Genomic DNA, 10,094 nt, shown 5'->3' with positions numbered 1-10,094 from the left:
GCTCTATGGAGTCTCCTTGCAGTCAAAGTTAAGTAGAGAAGTGAGGGTTTACTTGCTTAACTGGTGGCCTGCATGAAGCTTACAAGACTTCAGCTGTGAATGTTTAAAGGATTGGTCAGATATGCAAGGTTACAATATGCAGTAGTCAGTGAGTGAATCAACAGTATTTTAGAGAATAATAGATCATGTGTTGCAGGGCTTAAAAGGTTATATCTTGGTTTTTGGATGACAACCTTGACAAAGGGCATTGATACATAAGAAACTTAAATAAGTTTGGCAAAGGTTACAAATGTTTGCAGACTCAAACTATTTATTTGGGGCATAAAACACACAAGCACAGACAACGCATGCCTTTAAAAGAGAAAACATGAACCATTGAGAATGTCTATATGCAAAATAGTCTGGAGCTGGACTCACTATTTAAACACATTTATTCCAGTTGCATGAACAGTCTTTAACTGTCTGAAATGGTAAGGGAAAAATATGATGTAGGTTTAGCTTTGAAAGTCAAAGATAGTCTGTTGAAGAAGCAGGGTGTATCTTTCAAACTATAGGTACTCTTCCTACTATTGGCATACAATAGTGAGAGATGATATCACATATTAGAAGCAGTAGAAGAAACTCACAGTTAAAATTGAAGCTAGCTTTCCACATTAAACCCAATTTTAAACTGCTCCTAACTTCTCTCCTAAGAAACTAGTCTCCTTCTAATTTTAGATGGTCCATCTTTTAATTAAAACAAAGTACAGAGGAGGTGTGTGAGGTATGTAACTATAACATATGCCTCCATTTTCTGTGTGCTGCACCTTTAAATTTCTAAGAACTCTGGTTACTGTGTCTGGACTAGAGCTGGATGAATTTTTTTTCCAGCAAATAGTAAATTTACCCCCCAAAAATGCAATTTTTCAGTGCAGAGTTATTCATAACTACAGGTAGAATTTGGCAAATAGTTTTGGGCAAACAAAAAACAAACACAAAAACAAGTGTTAAAATTAACCATTCTGTCAACAGTCAAAATGTTTTACTACATTAACATTTTTTTTTTCCTGTGAGAAAACAAAATTCCACTTGGGCTCAAAACAAACTATTTCTTTTTTGGTTTGGTGGCTGAACAACAACAAAATCCCCACACTTACTCAATCAGCTCTAGTCTAGAGTATTCTTAAAGTGGCCCTGGTAGAGTTGATGTTAACTCTAATCAAAGTAGAGGGGTGTGATATGGCAGTTAGGAATTGCTTTCAGTAGGAAATCCTTTCTTTCCACTGTTACTTTAGAAGCAAAAGAAGAGAATGGTCTTCAGGGAAGCAATTACTGCTAGGCCCAGGCCCATCTCAAGTACTACAGACCTCAAGGGACCATGCATTGTTTCCAATTCTTTCAGTGTTATTGGAAAGGCATACTGTAGCTGGGGTGGTTTACTTGTTTTGTTTGCCATATTTCAAGTTGTGCTCTTAGGTTAATAAAGCATCCTGCTAACAAGATGGATTGGTCAAGAGTCAACAGAGAGATGTCTTTGGGCTATGTAGATGTGGGCTGAAATGCTTCTTCAGAAGTACTGCTTTTTTAAAATTTTTGACCAATCTTCTGGTTTCTCTCTGTTAATGATTTTTCTAACTTGTAGCTCCTTTGATTTTTTTTTTTCAATTTTAATTAGTGTATGTTTCCTGGAGTGGTGTCTGTCTTTCACACTTATTTGTAAAATCCATTGATTAAGGTTTACTATACATTTAAAAAACAAAACAAATACACATTTCATTTTAGAGTCCTGACACAACTAGCGTTTCCTAAGAAAAAATGTTAACGTTGTTTTGGCTTAATTATAGGTTGGTACTGTAAAACATAGTTAGACTTATCACTGATACCAGTTGGAGGAGTTTAAAGAGAAATCTTTTATTAAATTGGAGTAAACCATTACTTCCTACCCCAGCACCTGAACTCTATTTTGGACACTGCATTCACCTGATATGAATATTATAATTGTAACTCACTACTTTTTCTAACCCCGACTATATGAGCAAGTGCTGCATGACTATCAAGTGACACAAAATTAATAAATAAAGACTTAAAAGGAATGCAGTTTTTAAATACATACCCAAGATATCAATTCTACAAAGCCTATACAAAAATTATAAATTGTTTCATTGTTCTTAGGCTCAAGTTCTTAATTGTTCTCTTGCATAAAGCCTCCCTGAAGAGACTTTCCTAACAGTCATTCTTCAACAACATTCCCTTGCAAAGAATAACTTTTTGTTTCTCTCAGTCTAGCCTAGATGGAAGCACAGTTAGCAGGTGACATTGACATCAGCATTTATGAGTACAGCTGACTGATTGGAATTCTGATGGCAAGTGACAGCTGAACTGGAGACTAGCATAGATGCTCTGAGCTTGGAAATTCCAGGCTGACCTACAATTGCATAGCAAGCTAAACACTTTACCAAAAGCTATTTTGGAGAGTGAAGGGAGAAACCATGAAAGTCATTTTACTTTGACCCACACCTCTTGGAGGAAATTTGTTTTGTTCATCAAGACTGAGATGAAGTTTTGCCTCACATAGTTTTCTGTTGGAAACTTGTACTGTGGAATTTTTGGTCTTTAGAAGTTCAAACACTTTAGATACTGGCACCTCCAGTTGAACTCCTTGAATGTCACAGTACCAGTAAACAGCAGTGTGTCCTTTTGCTTAGTTACTCCACTTCTCTTTAAGAAGCAACAAACACACTAGTTTCCACTGCTGCCCTTTTGTTTTTGCAGCTCCCTGTATTCCAGTTGCTATCTCTCCTACCCCCTTCATTCTCCCACCTGATTGCATGGGGAGGGAGGAGGTGAATTCTGGCAGATTTAACATCCCTGCTATCGCTTTCAAATACACACTTTGATCCAACTGTCAGTGCCGTAACAAGGGAAAGGCGAGTGAGGCACTTGCCTTGGGCGTGCAAAGTGGAGAGGCGCAGGTCTATCGCGATCGATGGCGCTTTGGCGGCAGCTCTACCACTACTGCTTCTTCAGCGGCGGGTCTCTGAGTCCCTCTTGGAGGGAAGGACCTGCTCCCGAATTGCCCCCGCCACTTCATTCATTCTTCAGTGGCAATTCAGCGGCGGGTCCTTCCCTACGAGAGAGACTCAGGGACCCACCACCGAAGAGCCTGGTGTTGGCCCTTACCTTGGGCACAAAAATTCCTTGTTACAGCTCTGTCAACTGTAATGTATTTTACTTACTTAAACCATTTAGTAACGAATTTATTTTTCTTAGTTAATAAATCTTTAGTTAACTCAAGGATTGGCTATAGCATTGTATTTGGTGTAAGGTCCTGAGTATCCATTGACCTGGGTAAGTGACTGACCCCGCCATCATCACAAAAGTTCAGTTTGGGTGGTAATATAGACTGGACAGGACCGGCGCCAGGGTTTCTTGTGCCCTAGGTGCATGGCCATTTCGCCGCTCCCTGCACTGATCCCATGGCTCTGGTGGAGCTGCCGCAGGCATGCCTGCGGAGGGTCCGTTGGTCCGCGGGTCTGGTGGAGCTGCCGCAGGCTGCGGCAGCTCCACCAGAGCCGCAGACCAACGGACCCTCCGCAGGCATGCCTGCGGCAGCTCCACTGGAGCCGCCTGCCGCCCCCTTGGCAAAATGCCGCCCCCTCAATAATCCTGGTGCCCTAGGCAATTGCACAGGCTGCCTAAATGGTAGCGCCGGCCCTGAGGCTGGAGTGTCTAAGAGGACTATCTGTGGCTCCATGTTAAGCTAGTATAGTGATCCAGGAGCACACATTTGTTGCTGGTTTGGTTAAATCTAATTATAGAATATACTACCAGTGTGGAGGTGTCTGCCCAGTTTTTTGACAGTTTGACCCGAGATTGGCCCTCTCAAGTGTGATTCATACCAGGCATGGCAACAGGTTAATAAAGAGTCTTGTAGCCCTTCCCCTGAGGTGCAGATCAAGCCTCCTTTCTGGTACTTGCTATTTGGAGTGTCTTCTCCCCTCTCTTTGCATGGGTTGGGTCCCGGGTTCTTTTTCTGATGGCAGGTTCCTCAACCTTTCACAATTCCACTGTGCCTAAGATACAAGATGTGCTGTCTTTTGGGAAAATGAATATTGCTATCAATGCACAAGGAGTATCAAAACCTGGTACCCCCAAACCAATAAAGAACTTCAACACAAACCCCAGCAAAGAAATAACACTCAAAATCAACTGTATAATAAAGAGGGACTTTACTGGGAAGATACAATCGGGGGGGAGGAAAGGGTTAGGATTTAACTAATAAGAATCTCTACTAAACATTAATAAATCAATCAATTCCCTGCCTCCCAACCCCAGCTCCCTCTCAGGCACCATTCTAAGCAGATGGCGTGCTGAGGTTGAGTCCAGGAAGGAGTACTACAGTGCTGTGAATATTGGCTGGCTTCAGCAAAGAACCTTTACTACATCTTCAGCCCTGGGCAGAATCCCTTCAGCGTGCCAGACACCTCCCCCCACCCAGGGGACTTGCTCTTCCTTCATGATAGGTCACCTGGCCTTACAGACTCCTAAGACTATGTCTCTGGGGCTCCAACACTCCTGATTCATACAGTGATCTCTGTTCAATGAATTCAACTGAGATAGACTCCTGATAGAGACTTGTACACTCTTCAGAGATTAGTGCACCTCAGCCCGTATTTGCAGTGACACTCAAACAGCATTGTCAAAACAATAGTGTTCATTAGTCAACTGGACCACAGCATAGAAGCCCTTACGTTAGTTTAGAGAATGGAAGTTAAATCATAGTCCAGGTCCATCTGGTTAGCCCAGAGCCCAGTCAAGGTGTAGCGAATTCCGTGTTCGGACTATCTCTGTCTGACTTCCTTGGACAGTTTCCTGGCAAGACCCTTGTCCCCCCACCTTACACTTCCCAGTCATTTATTCTCAAGCTAGAGGACTTTGCTCAGCTTCTCTGCCAAGAAGCAGAGAAATCCATCTTCCTCCACCTCCTTGGTTACTAGGTGTCAACTTCCTGGTGATTAGGTTTTCCATTGTCTTCTCAGATTCTCCATTGCAGTGTTTCTCAACCTGGGGGTTGTAACTGGGGGTGTGGTCAGAGTAGGGGTAGGGCGGGGAGGGTCAAAAGCAGGGCCAGTATTAGGGGGCAGAAAGCAGGGCAATTTCCAGGGCACCATGCCACAGAGGCCCCCACAAAGCTAATATACATGCTTTATCCTCACGCTCTGGGGGGAGCCCAGGCTGAAGGTGGAGCCCCAGGCTCGAAATAAGAGGGTTGCAATTTTTTCCTAAGGTTTAAGTCCAAAGGGGATTTCCAGAACAAAAAGGTTGAGAAACACTGCTCCACTGATATGGAGCCAGCCCTGGCTGGTCCTTTTTAATGATCCAGTCAGCCTCAGACAGCTAGACAATATTCATACCTATGTCTCTTAGCCTGCCCTAGGAGCAAACAGTCCTTTTCCCCTCATCACTGGGTAGCCATGTGAAACATAGGGGAAACTAGGGCACACAAAGGATTAATAAAAATATTACAGAAGATTCCCCATTTCATCACAGTAGACTCCCAAGTCCCAGTTTTGGCTCCTCTGCAATCCAGAGAATTCCCATTGAACCCTGTAAGTACCTAAACTAACTAGATGAGTAAGTTTCCGGGGTACAAGTTCCCACCTCTGGGCATGCACACTGCTTCTTGCCTCTAGGCATCTGGATCTCTCTCTCTGGCCTCAGCCCCAGAACAATTCATAAACTGGGGAATATAGAAACTCAACTGCCTAATTCCTGTGTAGGGCCCAATCTGGTAGATGTGCTCAGAGGTCACCGACCAGATCAGGTCCCATTCAACCTCTGGCTGGTGGAGGAGGGAAAGAGAGGGGTGTGAGAGAGAGTTCCACTGTGGATAAATACTTAAGTAGTCACTGGGCCAGAGAGAGAGAATGACTCCGTAGTCCAGCAGTTAGGGCATCCATCTGGGAGGTTGGAGATCCTGGGTCCAATCACTCATCTATTTACAGTGGAAAGCTTCAACAGAAGACACTGGGAAGCCCCACATCAGGCTATCCCCTACCTCAGTGGTTAGAGCACCCTCTGAGAAATAAGAATTGAACCTGGGTTTCCCACATCTCTAATGACTGGGCTGCAAGTTACAAAGAACCACCTCTGGCAGCCTGTGTGTGTGGAGCGAGGCAGGCACTTAACTCATTCCCACAGAAAAAGCTTGGGTGGCCAAGGCACCTCCAGGAGACAGGTTCTGTTTGCGCACTACTAAGCAGAGATAGGTTCCAAAGTCAAAGCTACAAGGAGATGCTTATCTCCATGAGAGGGGGCAGAGCTTAGCATACGCCCTCTGGCTGGCATCTTCCCTCAGCTAGTTTCTGAAACCTGTCATATAGTTTAGTGGCTCCCCCCAGAGCATGTTTGCTTTTGTGGCTCATGTTCTGTATGGTGAGCCTAGGCTCCCAGCTTGGCTTTGTGGATTGTGGCACTGTTCATGTGATTTTTTTAGGTGCCTAAAAGTTAGTCATCATCACGCTCAGCATTGCAACCCCTAAGTCCTTTTGTGGATCGCACCCCGGCTCCTACCACGCTCCCTAATCTGGAGTCCCATGGAGGCCTCAGCTGGCTCTAGGTAGCCAGCACCAGGCAGATCTCTGGCTGCAACTGTGGATACAGGTCTTCCCACCACTGAAATTGCCTGATCCATGCAACTTTTCCACAGCAGTCCGAAGACTCCCTTTGTAGGGAAGGGGAGTTAATCAGACTCCCCCTCAAGCTGTTCTCTCTCTCTCTCTCAGTTGCCAAGCTCAAAAGACAAAAAACTGAAAGCTTGTCTTGGTCTGAGTCACACTGTCCCCTCCCACTCAGGGGGCAGCACAGCCCTAGTTCACCATTAGCCCAGGAAGTGGTTTGTCCATCCCCACCCCTCATCTAGAAGCCTCTCTATTGGCCTCAGCAGGCGTTTCTCTCCATTCCATTCCCACCCTGACTCCAAACATGCTGGGAAATGGTGTCAGAGAATTATCAATAACCACCAAAAAAAAGGGGGGAGGCATTTACGAAGAAATCACACCACACACTTTTCACAGATACTTTGCATACTGAAATAAAGGCTAAGTTCTTCAGATGCGTTATTCTCAGTGACAAATTCCACACTAATTTCTATTACTCCCAGCCTGGCATCTGGGAGGATAACCACCGCTACTCCTAGAATAAAAGTACTGTTTCATTTCGAACAAATTGTCTCTAAAACAGTGATAATACTTAGTGCTAAATGTCAAAGTGGCACAATTAAATTGTAACCATTTGGGGAAGGATAGGGATGAGTGAGGCAGGTAGAACACTTTAATTGCATTTTAAGCACCAGAGAATTTGAAGGAAACAAGGAGAGCTTTTAGTGATATACAAAGGAGGGTCATTTTTCCTCTGAAGTTAAATCAAGAAAGGGGAAGGGAGTGGGTGGAGATTTTTAACATCACCCTTTTCATAAGTCAAAACACAAACTCAAAAAAAGTTAACTTTTCCCCACCAGTTTTTGAAGAATTATATTGTCATTAATCAGGACACCTGCCAGAAGTTTAGAATTAACTGTCTCATACTGTAACCCCTTTCACACTACCCAGAATAAACTTAACTTTGCTTTTCTTCATAAGTCACTCTGCCCTCTATTGCTATTACACATGGACTATTGGAATCTAAAGTCTCCTTCCAATTTTTTAATGGCTTCCAAAATTCTATGAGAGGCTGTGTGGAAAAAGCCGGCAGCCAAATCTCCTCCCTTTGAATTCTTGGGAACTACGAGTTTTCTTCTTCACTCTCAATATTGTCCCTCTTCTGACCACTCCTCTGCGAGCACTTTAGAGCCATTGGTGATGCAACCCACCCTTTCGTTGAAACACTAGCTCCCTACAATGGCATCTGCCATAGGTAAGGATGAACACTTGAGGGGAGAGGATCAGTCTTATGTGTGGGGTAGGAATATCTGTAAATATTTGTATTTTAGCAAACAAGAAGGGAATACAGCCTGAAATCATACAAATGAAGCTACTTATCCTCTCACTTCCTTGCTGGAGATTTGTGCTCAAGTACTCCAGGAAAATTTCATGCATGAAGCACCCTAAAGTTAGGGGCGGAGGAGAAATAAGCAGAAGTGACTACACCTTTAGTTCCTAATTCTGCAAATACTTACACGTTTTACTTGAAATCCTTCCTGTGAAACGAACGAGGCAGATAGTCAATAGAAATAGCATGATCACATAATACACACAAGGAAACACAATGAAAGTTGCCATAGGCAGCCTTAATTCTGTCATTTCCTAACTTAAGAGTATTTAACTTTGCAACCTTAAAGTTCCTTGTTATGAAATTATTAGTTCAGGTCATCACCCTTTCACACACTAACTTGGCCTAAGCCGATTTAGCTTTTTAAGACAACTTGCTAGAATATCCTCATTAAATTGGAAATATGGAAAAAAGTGAAAAATGGGAATATTAGAGAATCAAAGAAAGAAATCAAATAGCATATTGTGAACATCGAAATTATCTATTGGTGTTCTTATTTAAGAAGTGAAGACAGACAAATCTAATTCTACCATTTCTGTTACTATTAACCAAGCTTTAGCCTTACTATTGCAAGGAGTTGCCAGTCTGGATTCCAATATCCTACAGCAATGGTCACTCATTCTTGCAAGTTTTGGAGAAAACAGAGAATTGTTATTTCTCAGAGGTTGCATCCACACATTTCCGTATTTTGCTTGGGTTACCTGCAAGCCAGTGGGCTAATTCACAAGTCCATATACCAAAGAATGTTCTCCAGCCACAGGATTTCAGTCTTATTTCTTCACAGCCTTGGTTTTATTACTTCAAACAAAATTGTTAAACCCAAGTTCAATCTCTCAATCACATCCTTTCCCGAGCCAAGGTTTTTTGCAGGAGCTTATTTATTCCCCGCAGCAATCCTGCTTTTTCCTACCCTGCTCCATATAGGGCTACATTTACATAGGAGTTAAGGTAAGCTTAAGGTAATCCTTACAGGATTACACTCCATAGTCAGAGATGAGGGCTAAACCCAGACTCTCTTAAAGTGCCATCCCACTATCTGACATTACCTAGTTGAAAAGGAAAAAGTTTAGAGCCTGTTAAGCAAAATGTTTTGCATACAGGCACTATGATGACAATGCAATATACTATGTAGTATTACATAACATTAAGTATTTATTCTGAGACAGATACCAAGAAAACATTGGATGAAAAAGTTCAATGCAACGAAAATATGAGTAATAAACTAATCCTCAAAGAGTTATAAAAATGTCTTTCATAATTATAAGGGTTTTTTTTTTCCTGCTAATGCATCTTTAATTAGGGAATTGATACATAATTCTTTGACTGAAGTCTGTTACTCTCCATATACCTTTCCTTTTCTGTGATTCTAGCAAATTATGATTGCTGTGTATAATTAATTATTGGTGTTAGTAGTTTAGTAAACACCAAATTAGCAATCATGAAGGAAGACTGCTTTGGTTAAAAAACCTTCCTGGTTAAGAAGGGAGTGAAAGAAGTTACTATATATAAACAGATGAAAAAATGAGAGGCTGAGAGTAATGAGCACACATCAGCAGTTAGGAAACACAGCCAGCTGATAAAGAAATCAGTGAGAATCTACAGCCAATAGGGCTAAGGATAGTGAGAAAGAGTACTTCAAATACATCAGGAACACATGAAATCCCAGCAATACTATAGGTCCACTTCTAGACAACCATGATAAAACCATCAATCATGATGCAGAAAAGGCATCATGTATTCAATTAATGTGTTCTGTATTTGGTAAGAAGCAGGATGATGTATTCATATCTTACAGTTATAGTTAAAATACTTTTTATGCCATCAGTAACTAGTAGTTGCTATTTAAAATCTTCCCTAAAGTTGCTAAAACTTGCAAACATTTAAAGTGGGGGCATTGCTCGAGGAGGAAGGATGGGCATGTTATTAGAATAATCTAAAGAGGGGAAAAAGCACCTGCCTTCAGCTGATGAGAGTGTTGGTGGTTCGTGAAGCTGGCTTGTGGTGACCAGAGAAATATGCCCACTTAGCTGTCACAAGGCCCTGTGGAATCACTTTGAGGTTTACAG

Source organism: Gopherus flavomarginatus, chromosome 4 (assembly GCF_025201925.1).
Source record: "Gopherus flavomarginatus isolate rGopFla2 chromosome 4, rGopFla2.mat.asm, whole genome shotgun sequence".
NCBI classification, from domain to species: Eukaryota; Metazoa; Chordata; order Testudines; family Testudinidae; genus Gopherus; species Gopherus flavomarginatus.
Note: the sequence above shows the minus strand (reverse complement) of the source record.